A 12,349-nucleotide genomic window follows, 5' to 3' on the forward strand; every position below is an offset into this window, starting at 1 on the left:
GAGTACAAGTCCTTTATCAGATATGCAGACATTTCCTCTCAGTCTGTAGCTTGTCATTTCTTTCTCTTACCAGTATCTTTTGAAGAGCAGAAGTTCATAATTTTGATGAAGTTCAGTATATCAATTGCAAGTTTCACACTCACTCATTTCACATGCTAGCAAAGTAATGCTCAAAATTCTCCAAGCTAGGCTTCAACAGTACATGAACCGAGAACTCCCAGATGTTCAAGCTGGATTTAGAAAAGGCAGAGGAACCAGAGATCAAATCTCCAACATCCATTGGATCATAGAAAAAGCAAGAGAATTCCAGAAAAACATCTATCTACTTCTGCTTCATTGACTACGCTAAAGCCTTTGTGTGGATCATAACAAACTGTGGACTATTTGTCTCCGCTGGAGACTCCTAAACACAAACAGGCAAGTCTGGCTCAGTCTCTTATGGGGTCACTAGAAAAGGTCAGTTTTCATTCCAGTCCCAGAAGAAGGGCAATTCCAAAGAATGTTCAAACTACCATACAACTGCACTCATTTCACATGCTAGCAAGGCTTCCCAGGTGACGCTAGTGGTAAAGAACACATCTGCCAATGAAGGAGACTCAAGAGAATGGTAAAACCAGACCCCCTTACCTGCCTCCTGAGAAATCTGCATGCATGTCAAGAAGCAATAGTTAGAACCAGACAAGGAACAAGGACTGGTTCCAAATTGGGAAAGCAGTACATTGAGGCTGTATATTGTCACCCTGCTTATGTAACTTATATGCAGAGTACATCATGCGAAATGCCAGGCTGGATGAAGCACAAGCTGGAATCAAGATTGCTGGGAGAAACATCAATAACCTCAGATACTCAGTTGACACCACCCTTATGGCAGAAAGTGAGAGGAACTAGAGCCTCTTGATGAAGATGAAAGAGGAGAGTGAAAAAGCTGGCTTAAATCTCAACATTCAAAAAAACTAAGATCATGGCATCTGGTCCCATCACTTCATGGCAAGTAGATGGGGAAACAATGGAAACGGTAAGAGACTTTATTTTCTTGGGCTCCAAAATCACTGCAGACGGCAACTGCAGCCATGAAATTAAAAGATGTTTGCTCCTTGGAAGAAACGCTATGACAAACCTAGACAGTGTATTAAAAAGCAGAGACATCACTTTGCCTACAAAGGTTGTATAGTCAAAGCTATGGTTTTTCCAGTAGTCATGTATGGATGTGAGACCTGGACAATAAAAAAGGATGAGTGCCAAAGAATTGAAGCCTTCAAACTGTGGTGCTGAAAACTCTTGAGAGTCCCTTGGACAGCAAGGAGATCAAACCAGTCAATCCTAAAGGAATCAACCTTAAATATTCATTGGAAGGACTGATGCTGTGAAGCTGAAGCTCCAGTCAATCCTAAAGGAATCAACCTCAAATATTCATTGGAAGGACTGATGCTGTGAAGCTGAAGCTCCAATCTTTTGGCCTCCTGATGCGAAGCACCAACTCATTAGAAAAGACCTTGATACTGGGAAAGATTGAAGGCAGGAGGAGAAGGGGCAACAGAGGACAAGATGATTGGATGGCATCACCAACTCAATGGACATGAGTTTGAGCAAGCTCTGGGAGGTGGTGAAGGACAGATAAGGCTGGCGTGCTGCAGTTCTGGGGCTGCAAAGAGTCAGACAGGACTGAGTAACTGAACAATAGCAACTCAACACTACCCACACTACTCCAGAAAGTTTGTTCTAATGTACATTCTTACCAGCCATACATGATATGTCATATGTCACCAATGCTGGAGAGTTATTTGTCTTTTTCAGTCATTAGTCTTTTTTATTTGTTTCACAGTAGAAATTATCATCATTCTTATTCTTCACTATTTTCAGACCATTGCTTTCAACACTCAGATTAAAAGGCTCATGCCTTCTGGTAATATTCAATGTTCATGTCTCACAGAGAAGGCAATGGCACCCCACTCCAGTACTCTTGCCTGGAAAATCCCATGGATGGAGGAGCCTGGTAGGCTATAGTCCATGGGGTCGCTAAGAGTCGGACACGACTGAGCGACTTCACTTTCACTTTTCTGGTATTATTACTTTTTATTCTTTTTTTTTTTTTTTCTGGTTGCCTCCCACAGCTTGTGGGATCTTCATTTCCTGACCAGGGATCAAATCCTGGGCCCCTGGCAGTGAGAGTGTGGAGTCCCAACCTCTGGATTGCTGAGGAATTCCCTTTTTATTCCTTCTTCTTTTTTAAAAAGTATTTATTTATTTATTTCTTTAGCTGTGCCAAGTCTTATTGCAGCATGTGGGATCTTCAATCTTAGTTGTGGAATGCAGGATTTTAGTTGCAGCATATGGGATCTAGTTCCCCCAACAGGGATCGAATCTGGGCCCCCTAGTTTTGGAGTGTAGAGTTTGGGTAGAGGGGAGAATAAGAGCCAGATGCCTGAGTTCTCAAAAAAAATATAAGGAAATATAAAAGAAGTTAATAAATTACTACATCAAGAAGGAATTGGGACTTCCCTGGTGGTCCAGTGGCTAGGACTCCACACTCTCAATGCAAGGGGGCCAGATTTCGATCCCTGGTCAGACAAGTCCCAATTTTTCAGGCATCTAGCTTTTATTCTCCCCTCTACCCAAACTCCAGCTCTTCACCTGATCAGACAGCTCTGTGATTTGACTAGCCAAGCAGCACCCCAGCTTCACAGTTCTCTGGCCACTGCTAGTGTTCTCCACTCTACTTCTGCAACAAAAATCTCTCTGCCTGCTCCTGGATTTGGCCATTTCCCAGAATTACTCTACTGAAAATGTAAAATTCCATTATTGCAGTCTTTGTCCTCTACTTTGGTTTCTCACTACCTTAATCCTTTTGTCATTTCCCTTCAAATCCATAACCCCTTCACTTTCTTTTTTTGAATTAATTAATTTTTGGTCACACTGGATTTCTTGCTGTGCTTGGGCTTTCTCTAGTTGTGGCAAGCAGGGGCTATTCTTCATTGAGATATACTGGCTTTTCATTGTGGTGGCTCCTCTTTTTGTGGAGCATGGGCTCTAGGTGCATGAGCTCATTAGTTGCAGCACACAGACTTAGTTGCTGTGCAACATGTGGAATCTTCCCAGACCAGGGATCAAACCTGTATTCCCTGTATTAGCAGGAGGATTCCCATCCACTGAGCCACCAGGAAAGTCCACCCTTCACTTTATTTTTCAAAAGGTGTTCTTATTATTTTAAAAATAATATGTATTATAAAAGAATGGCTTAATAACTAAACCTACAGTCTAGAGAGTTCTATCTGGTAGTTCTATTACTCTGAGATAACCTCTGTTAAGAATTTAGTGTAGGTCTTCCAGAGTTTCATCTATACACATACTTTTATATTTTTATAATAATGGGAACATATTATATTTTATATGCCATTCTGTACTTCCTTTCTGCATAATCTATTTTGGACATTTTGGTCATTTTATACATACAGCATCAATGCATTCATTTTTAAAAATCCAAACAATTTTCTATTGAGGTGTAAATGGACATATAGTTTCAGGTTTACAACATAATGATTCAATATCAGTTATTGAATTTCATATTGTGAAATGATCACCAAAATAAGTCTAGTTAACATCCATCACTATAGATAGTTATGAACTTCTTTTTCTTGTGTTGAGAACTTATTTAAGATTTACTTTCCTTTTTTTAAAAGTAGTTTTTATTGGAGTATAGTTGATTTATAATATTGTGTTAGTTTCTTGTGTACAGCAAAGTGGTTTAGTTATATATATTCATTTATTCTTTTTCAGATTCCTTTCCCATAAAGGTTATTGTAGAGTATTGAGTATAGTTCCTTGTGTGATACAGTGTGTCTTTGTTGATTATATTAAAAATTTACTCTCAGCAATTTTCAAATATGTAATACAGTAATACATAAATAATACATAAGTAATACAGTAAATAATACTGTAATACAGTATTATTAATTACAGTTACCATGCTTTATATTACATCCCCATGATCCCCTCTCCCATATTGCCTCCCGCCTCTGGCAACCACTAATTTGTTCTCTCATATCTATGAGCTTGATTTGTCTTGTTTTTTTGTTTGTTTGTTTTTAGATTCTACATACAAGTGAGATCATATGGTATTTTTTTTTTTCAGACTTATTTCCCTTAGCATAATGCCTTCAGGGTCCATCCATGTTGTCACAGATGGCAAAATTTAATTTTTTGTGGCTGAATAATATTCTATTGTATATATTTACCACATCATCTTTATCCATTGATGAACATTTATTTTTTTAACTGATAAATTTTTTTATTTAACTTTTGAGTTTTTACACTTTTCCTGATTATTCCATGTAAGGTGGAAATTATGTTTAAAAGACATACACAAATCTTTTATATCAATAACCAAGTTTTTTTCTCTTTTGCTCTACTATTTTTACAACCACAGGTATGCTTGCTAGCAATATAGCCATCACAGGGGTAAACGTGAGGTAGGATACTGGTAAGGAAAAACAAAGTGAGAGAGAGAACCATCAGATATACAGACAGGCTTGTTCCACATCATTCATGGACATTTAGGTTGTTTCCAAATCTTGACTATTGTAAATAATGCTCCACTGAATATGGGGGTGCATGTACCTTTTTGAGTTAGTGGTTTAATTATCTTCAGATAAATACAAAAAGTGGAATTGCTGGATCATATGGTAGTTCCATTTTTAATTTTTTGAGGAATCTCCACAAACTATTTTCCCTACTGGCTGTACCAATTTACATTCCCATCAGTGATGCACACAAGGGTTCCCTGTTCTCCACATCCTTACCAACATTTGTTTTTTCTTGTCTTTTTGATAATAGCCATTCTAACAGGGGGCTTCCCAGGTAGTGCTAGTGCTAAAGAACCTGCCTGCCAATGCAGGAGCCATAAAACACCTGGCTCCATTCCTTAGTTGGGAAGATCCCCTGGAGGAGGAAATGGTAACCCACTCTAATATTCTCACCCTGGAGAATTCCATGGACAGAGGAACCTGGCGGGCTACAGTCCATGGGGTTGCAAAGTTTCGGACATGCCTGAAGTGACTTAGCATGCATTCTAACAGGTGTGTGGTGATACTGTGTGGTTTTGATTTGCATTTCCCTGATGATTATTGATGTTTTATTTTTCATGTACCTGTTGGCCATTTGAATGTCTTCTTTGGAAAAATGTCTATTCAGATCTTCTGCTCATTTTTAAATCAGATTTTTGTTTGTTTGTTACTATTGAGTGTGGGCTTCCCAGGTGGCACTGTTGGTAAAGAATCTGCCTGCCAATGCAGGAGATGCAATAGATGCAGGTTCAGTCCCTGGGTTGGGAAGATCCCCTGGAGAAAGAAATAGCAACCCACTCCAGTATTCTTACCTGGGAAAGCCCATGGACAGAGGATCCTGATGGGCTACAGTTCATGGGGTTGCAAAAAGCTGGACATGACTGAGTGTACACACAATTGAGTGTACCTATTGAGTGTATGAATTTTTTATGTATTTTGAACATTAACCTCTTAGCAGATACATGAGTTTCCCATATGTTCTCCTATTTATTAGGTTGTCTTAATTTTATTGATGGTTTCCTTTGCTGTGCAGAAGCTTTTTAGTTTGATGTAGTCCCACATGTTTATTTTTGCTTTTATTGCCTTTGGTTTTGATGTCAAATCCAAACAACCATCACCAAGATCCATGTGAAGGAACATAGTTTTCCTCTAGGAGTTTTTATAGTATCCAATTTTAAATTTAGGGCTTTAGTCCACTTTAAGTTTATTTTTGTATATGGTGTTGGAGGATGTTCCTTTTTTTTTTTTTTTTTGCTTGCACTGAGTCTTCATTGCTGCACATGGGCTTTCTCTAGTTGTGGTGAGTGGGCCTACTCTTCATTGCGGTGTGCAGGCTTCTTATTGCAGCGGCTTCTCTGTTGCTCAGCACAGGCTCCAGGCACACAGGCTTCAGTAGTTGCAGCAGATAGGCTCAGTAGTTGCACCTTGCAGGTCCTAGAGCATGCAGGCTTCAGTAGTTATGGCCCACAGTAGCTTAGTTGCTCTGTGGCATGTGGAATCTTCCCAGACCAGGGAGAAAACCCATTTCCCCTGCATTGGCATGTGGATTCCTATCCACTGTACCACCAGGGAAGTCCGAGAATGTTCTAATTTTATTCTTTTACATGTAGCTGTCCAGCTTCCCCAGCACTATTTACAGAAGAGACTGCCCTTTCTCCATTGTGTATTCTTGTCTCCTTTGTCATAGATTGGTCATATGGTCAATTGAGTGTAAGAGCATGGGTTTATTTTGGAGCTCTGCACTCTGTTCCATTGATCTATATATGTGTTTTTAATGCCAGTAACACTGTTTTGATGACTGTAGCTTTGTAGTATAGTTTGTAATTGGGGAGTGTGATACCGTGTTCTTCTTTCTCAAGATTATTTTGCCTATTTGGAGTCTTAGCTCATTCATTTAAAATATTTTTATTTATTTAGATAAATAAGAATTATATATATGTATATATATTTAAAGATTGTATATATTTAAGGTGTAAAATGTGATGCTTTGATATATGTACACATTGTGATATGATTACCACAACCAAACAAATTAACATAACTCCCATAGTTACCATTTTTTGGTGTGTGTAGTGTGAACACTAGAGATCTACTCTATTAGCTATATAATACATTGTTATTAACTATAGTCACCATGCGTATATTATGTTTTCAGAACTTATTTATCTTATAACTGAAAGTTTGTACCCTTTGATACAAAAAAATTATTTTTTCTTTTCCCTCCACCCCCAGCCTGTGGTAACCACCATTATACTTTCTGACTTCAATCCCAACTAATTAATTTTAATAGCTGTATAGTGTCCCATTGTGTATATGGACTATCATTTTATTTAGCCAAATCTACTGATAGACATTTGGGTTGTTATGGTATGCTAAGTGCTAAGTCACTTCAGTCGTGTCCGACTTGTGTGACCCCATAGATGGCAGCCCGTTAGGCTCTCCCGTCCCTGGGATTCTCCAGGCAAGAACACTGGAGTGGGTTGCCATTTCCTTCTCCAATGCATGAAAGTGAAAAGAGAAAGTGAAGTTGCTCAGTCGTGTCTTGACTCTTAGCGACCCCATGGACTGTAGCCTACCAGGCTCCTCTGTCCATGGGGTTTTCCAGGCAAGAGTACTGGAGTGGGGTGCCATTGCCTTCTCCATTGGGTTGTTATAATGTATGACTATTACAAACATTCTTTGTACATGTATTTATGTGCCTATGTGAGTATATAGCATGAAGTTTTAGAAATGTATTGCTATGTGAAAAGGTATGCACACTTAGAATTTTAATTACAGTTATAGAGTCTACCATTTTACATGCTTTACCAAGAGAATATGAAGGTGTGTTTTTCCCACATACTTGTCAATATTGGGTATTATCAATCATTTTATATCCTTTCCAAGGAGAGTTGTTTGTAATCCATTTTGTTTGCACTCAGTAGCATGTTCTGAACTTTTTTCTGTGTCAATGAATATACATTATACCATAATTTTAAATGGCTGTGTAGTATTATAATTTGTGGATGTAATATAATTTTATTTAATTTTCTCTTAATGGACTTTTAGGTTATTTTCAGGTTTTCTTGCTATTATAAGCACCTGTGATGAACATTCTTACCCATGAATCTTTGTGTAATTGTCTGGTTCTGTCCTTAGTAAAATGTTTTACTTGTTAATGCATTTATTAACCAACATTTGCTTCAAAATCTATAGCTTTTAAGGACCAGTTTATGTGTAATGCTTCTTTTGCTCAGCATAATGTTTCTGAGATTTTCCCATGTTAATTGTGCATATCAAGTTTTCTCCCTTTCATTATTGAGTGATATCCCATTGTGTGAATATACCAGTCTGTCCTTTCTATTATTGATGAACATTTGGATTGTTTATATTTTTTTTTTAGCTATTATGACTAAAATCTTTTCATAAACATATACTTTTGTTGCTTTGTCTTTTGTAGGGTTTTTTTTTTGGTAAGTATCTAGATAGAAGTGGCATTTCTAAACTGTAGGGTAGATATATATTTAAATTTATAAGACACTTCAAAACAGTTCTTGTAAATAGTTGTACCATTTTAATTCATATTGATAATGTATAAGAATTCCACTTGTTCTATATCTTCTCCAACATTTGATATAGTTGGTCTTTTAAATTTTAGGTATTTTACTGTGTAGTAGCATCCATTGTAGTTTTAATATGCATTTCTCTGATGACTAGTGATGTCAAGCACTTTTTCACACGCTTATTTCCTATTTATACATTTTTCTTTGTGAAGTGTCTATTCAAATATTTTCTCCTTTTTCCAAACTGGATTGTTTGCCTTTTTAAATTATTGAATTGGGCAACCCACTCCAGTATTCTTGCCTGAAGAATCCCATGGACAGAGGAGCCTGATGGGCTACAGTCCATGGGGTTGCAAAGTGTTGGGCAAGACTTGGCGACCAAGTATGAGTTCTTTTTTTCTGTATTTTTTAATAAAGACTTTTTGGGGGGGGGAATTTTTAGGTTCACAACAAAATTGAGGGGAAGGGGCAGAGATTTCCCATATACTCCATGTACCTATGCATACAAATGAAGTTTTTATAGCTATTGCTGGCAGGGCGGTAGGAAAACGAGCATACTCATGCCAAGCCTGTGGAAGTGGTTCCTTTAGCTCCTGTTAAGACTGTGGAGAAGGCACCTCCTCTTGTTCTACATACAGGTCTGGTTGCTGTGACCACAGACCATCCAGTAAACAATGATGGCATTTATCTTCCTCCTAGATTGTGACTTTCAACACATTCTATATCTTTTGACATAGTCTTCTAAGATAGGAGTTCATTATACTCTGGTTACAAGTTCTTTGTCAAGTATATGTTTTACAAATATTTTCTCCTAGTCTGTCACTTGCCTATTCATTTTCTTAGTGGTGATTTTTGATGAACAGGTTTCTTTTTTTTTTTAATTTGGTGAAATCTAATTTATAATTTTTCTTTTATATGAATATTGCTTTCTGTGTTCTTTCTAAGAAAGCTTTGTCTATCCTCGTCTCAAAGATCCTTTCCTGAGTTTTCTTCTAGAAACTTTATAGTTTTAAAAATTATATTTTATGACTGGTTCCACAATCTATCTTCAATTGGTTTTCTAAAAATTTCAGCTTTATTAAGGTATAATTGACATTCAGTTAGTTTTTATGAATGATGTAGGATTGGGGTCGAGGTTTATTTTCTCTGTATTGATATCCAATTTTTCCAGCACCATTTGTTGAAAGACTTTTCCTTTCCCCAATTCAATATTGCTTTGTCAAAAATCAAATTACTTTGCATGTATAGAACTCTCTATTCTGTTCCATTGGCCTATTTGTCTATCAAATACTGTGACTTTCTTTGTAGTAAGTCTTAAAGTCAGGAATATAGATCTACCAACTTTGTTAATCTTTTTTGAAATTCCTTTGGATATTGTAGGTCCTTTGCATTTCCGTGTACATCTAAAAATCAGCTTGCCAATTTTTATTTTAAAACGTGATGGGGTTATGATCACAATTTTATTGAGTCTATAGATGAATTTATAGAGGTTTGACACCTTAACAGTATTGTGTCTTTCAATCTAAGAACATGGCAGGTCCATTTATTTAGGCCTATAAATTTTTCTTATAGGAATGTTTTATAGTTTTCAGTGTAGAACTTTCTAGGTCAGTTTTAATGGATATTATCGAATGCTTTATAGTGGGTTGCCATTTCCTTCTCCAGAGGATCTTCCTGACCCAGGTATCGAACCCAGGTCTACCTGCACTGCAGGCAGACGCTTTACCCTCTGAGCCACTAGGGAAGCGATAGAAATGTTATACCAGTTTGCATTATCACCAATAGTACATTTTCCCATACTTTCATCAACACTGGATTTTATCAATGTTTTTATTCCTTGTCAGTCTCTCATAGATTAAAATTTATATTAAAAGTTTTATTGGCATGTCTTTGACTAGTGGTGAGATTGAACATTTTTTCCACTAACTGTATTTATTGATTATCTATATATAATTTTTAATAAATTATCTTTTGCCCATTTTTCTATAGGGGTGTTCATCACTTTCCTGTTGATTTGTAATGATTTGTAAAAGCTCTTGGTAAGTTAGGGAGGAATGAGTGTGTCTGTATAACTAGAGAATTAATAGTATTATCTTTACAACTTGAAGAAATTGAAGCTAAGAAAAGCTAAGCAATTTGCCTGAAAGTGAAAGGGAGAGTCGCTCAGTCATGTCTGACTGTTTGTGACCCCATGGACTGTACAGTTCATGGAACTCTCCAGGCCAGAATACTGGAGTGGGTAGCCTTTCCCTTCTCCAGGGGATCTTCCCCACCCAGGGATTGAACCCAGGTCTCCTGCATTGCAGGCAGATTCTTTACCAGCTGAGTCACAAGGGAAGCCCAAGAATACTGGAGTGGGTAGCCTATCCCTTTTCCAGGGGATCATGCAAATACGTGACAGAGCAAGGATTTGAATCCTGGCCTGTGTGACAAAAAATACTGTTCCTTCTTTTATAAAAAGATTATTTTTAGTCTCTTAATAACTTTTTCAAGACTTATAAAAATTCTTTTAAAAATTATTTATTTATTTATAGTTTTGGTTGCACTGGATCTTCATTCCTGCTCATGGGCTTTCTCTAGTTGAGGAAAGTGGGGGCTACTCTTTAGTTGCAGTGTATGGGCTTCTCACTGTTGTGGTTTCTCTTGTTGTTGAAGACAGGCTCTAGGTGCACGGGCTTTGGTAGTTGCAGCACTCAGGCTCAGTAGTTGCGACTTCCAGGCTCTAGGGAGCATGGGCTTCAGTAGCTGTGGCTCGTGGGCCCTAGAGTGAGCAGGCTTCAGTAGTTGTGGCACAGGGGCTCAGCAGTAAATGGCTCATGGGCTCTAGAGCATGGACTCAGTAGCTGTGGAGCACAGGCTTAGTTGCTCTACGGCATGTGGAATCTTCCTGGACCAGGGATTGAACCTGTGTCCCCTGCATTGGCAGGCAGATTCTTAGCCACTGTACCACCAGGGAAGTCCTAAGATTTGTAAAACTTCTCTAAGATTATTGTCTTTTGGGGGAAGAGATCAAAATGGTGAAGTATGAGGATGTTGATCTCACCTATCTCTATAAATACATCAAAAATATATCTATGGGTGGAGCAATTCTCACTGAAAACAAACTAGAGAAAGACAGAAAGGCTCTTCTGCAACCAAAGCTGTAAAGAAAGATCCAAATGAATTTGGTAGAGAGGGAGAAGCAGCAATCTGATCAGAACCTGCACACTTCAGAGAGAACACAGCAGAGGAGATTATATGAACTTGGAGACCCTTCCTAGGGAGTGAATGGCTCAAACCACATATTGGGGTCCAATACTGGGAAGACAATTCCTCTTAGCTGGTTTGAAAACTAATGGGACTAATAGAGTTATAAGAAACCAAGACTGTGCCCCTGAAGAGCAGGCACACACTTGCTTATTCTCAAAACAAGGCAGAGGAAGCTGATAGAAACTGCCTGGGACTCTGACCTATCACGATGTGTGCCCTGGCCCACACCAAGAACCCATTATGGCCTCTCTTGCACCAGCACAGCTCCCCACTAGGACAAGGGCTACTGTTGCTGAGGAGAGTATACAGTGTACTAACTGAATTCAGTTCAGTTCAGTCACTCAGTCGTGTCCGACTCTTTGCGACCCCATGAACCGCAGCACGCCAGGTCTCCCTGCCCATCACCGACTCCCGGAATTCACCCAAACCCACATCCATTGAGTCGGTGATGCCATCCAACCATCTCATCCTGTATCATCCCCTTCTCCTCCTGCCCTCAATCTTTCCCAGTATCAAGGTCTTTTCCAATGAGTCAGCTCTTCTCATCAGGTGGCCAAAGTACTGGAGTTTCAGCTTCAACATCAGTCCTACCAATGAACATCCAGGACTGATCTCCTTTAGGATGGACTGGTTGGATCTCTTTGGAGTCCAAGGGACTCTCAAGAGTTCTCCAACACCAAGGTTCAAAAGCATCAATTCTTCAGTGCTCAGCTCTCTTTATAGTCCAACTCTCACATGCATACATGACTACTGGAAAAACCATAGCCTTGACTAGATGGACCTTTGTTGACAAAGTAATGTCTCTGCTTTTCAAAATGCTGTCTAGGTTGGTCATAACTTTCCTTCCAAGGAGTAAGCATCTTTTAATTTCATGGCTGCAATCACCATCTATAGTGATTCTGGAGCCCAGAAAAATAGAGTCAGCCACTGTTTCCACTGTTCCCCTAACTATTTGCCATGAAGTGATGGGACCGGATGCCATGATCTTAGTTTTCTGAA

The 12,349-nt window shown here is 38.5% G+C and overlaps 1 protein-coding gene across 3 annotated transcripts in view; it reads left to right on the forward strand.

The window, feature by feature from the left end:
- The window catches only part of SNX12 (sorting nexin 12), a 63,144-nt gene that overhangs the window by 25,316 nt on the left and 25,479 nt on the right, over positions 1-12,349 (forward strand). The gene's annotated exons all lie outside the window — the stretch shown is intronic.

The sequence above is a fragment of the Bos indicus genome, chromosome X (assembly GCF_029378745.1).
Source record: "Bos indicus isolate NIAB-ARS_2022 breed Sahiwal x Tharparkar chromosome X, NIAB-ARS_B.indTharparkar_mat_pri_1.0, whole genome shotgun sequence".
Lineage (NCBI taxonomy): Eukaryota > Metazoa > Chordata > Mammalia > Artiodactyla > Bovidae > Bos > Bos indicus.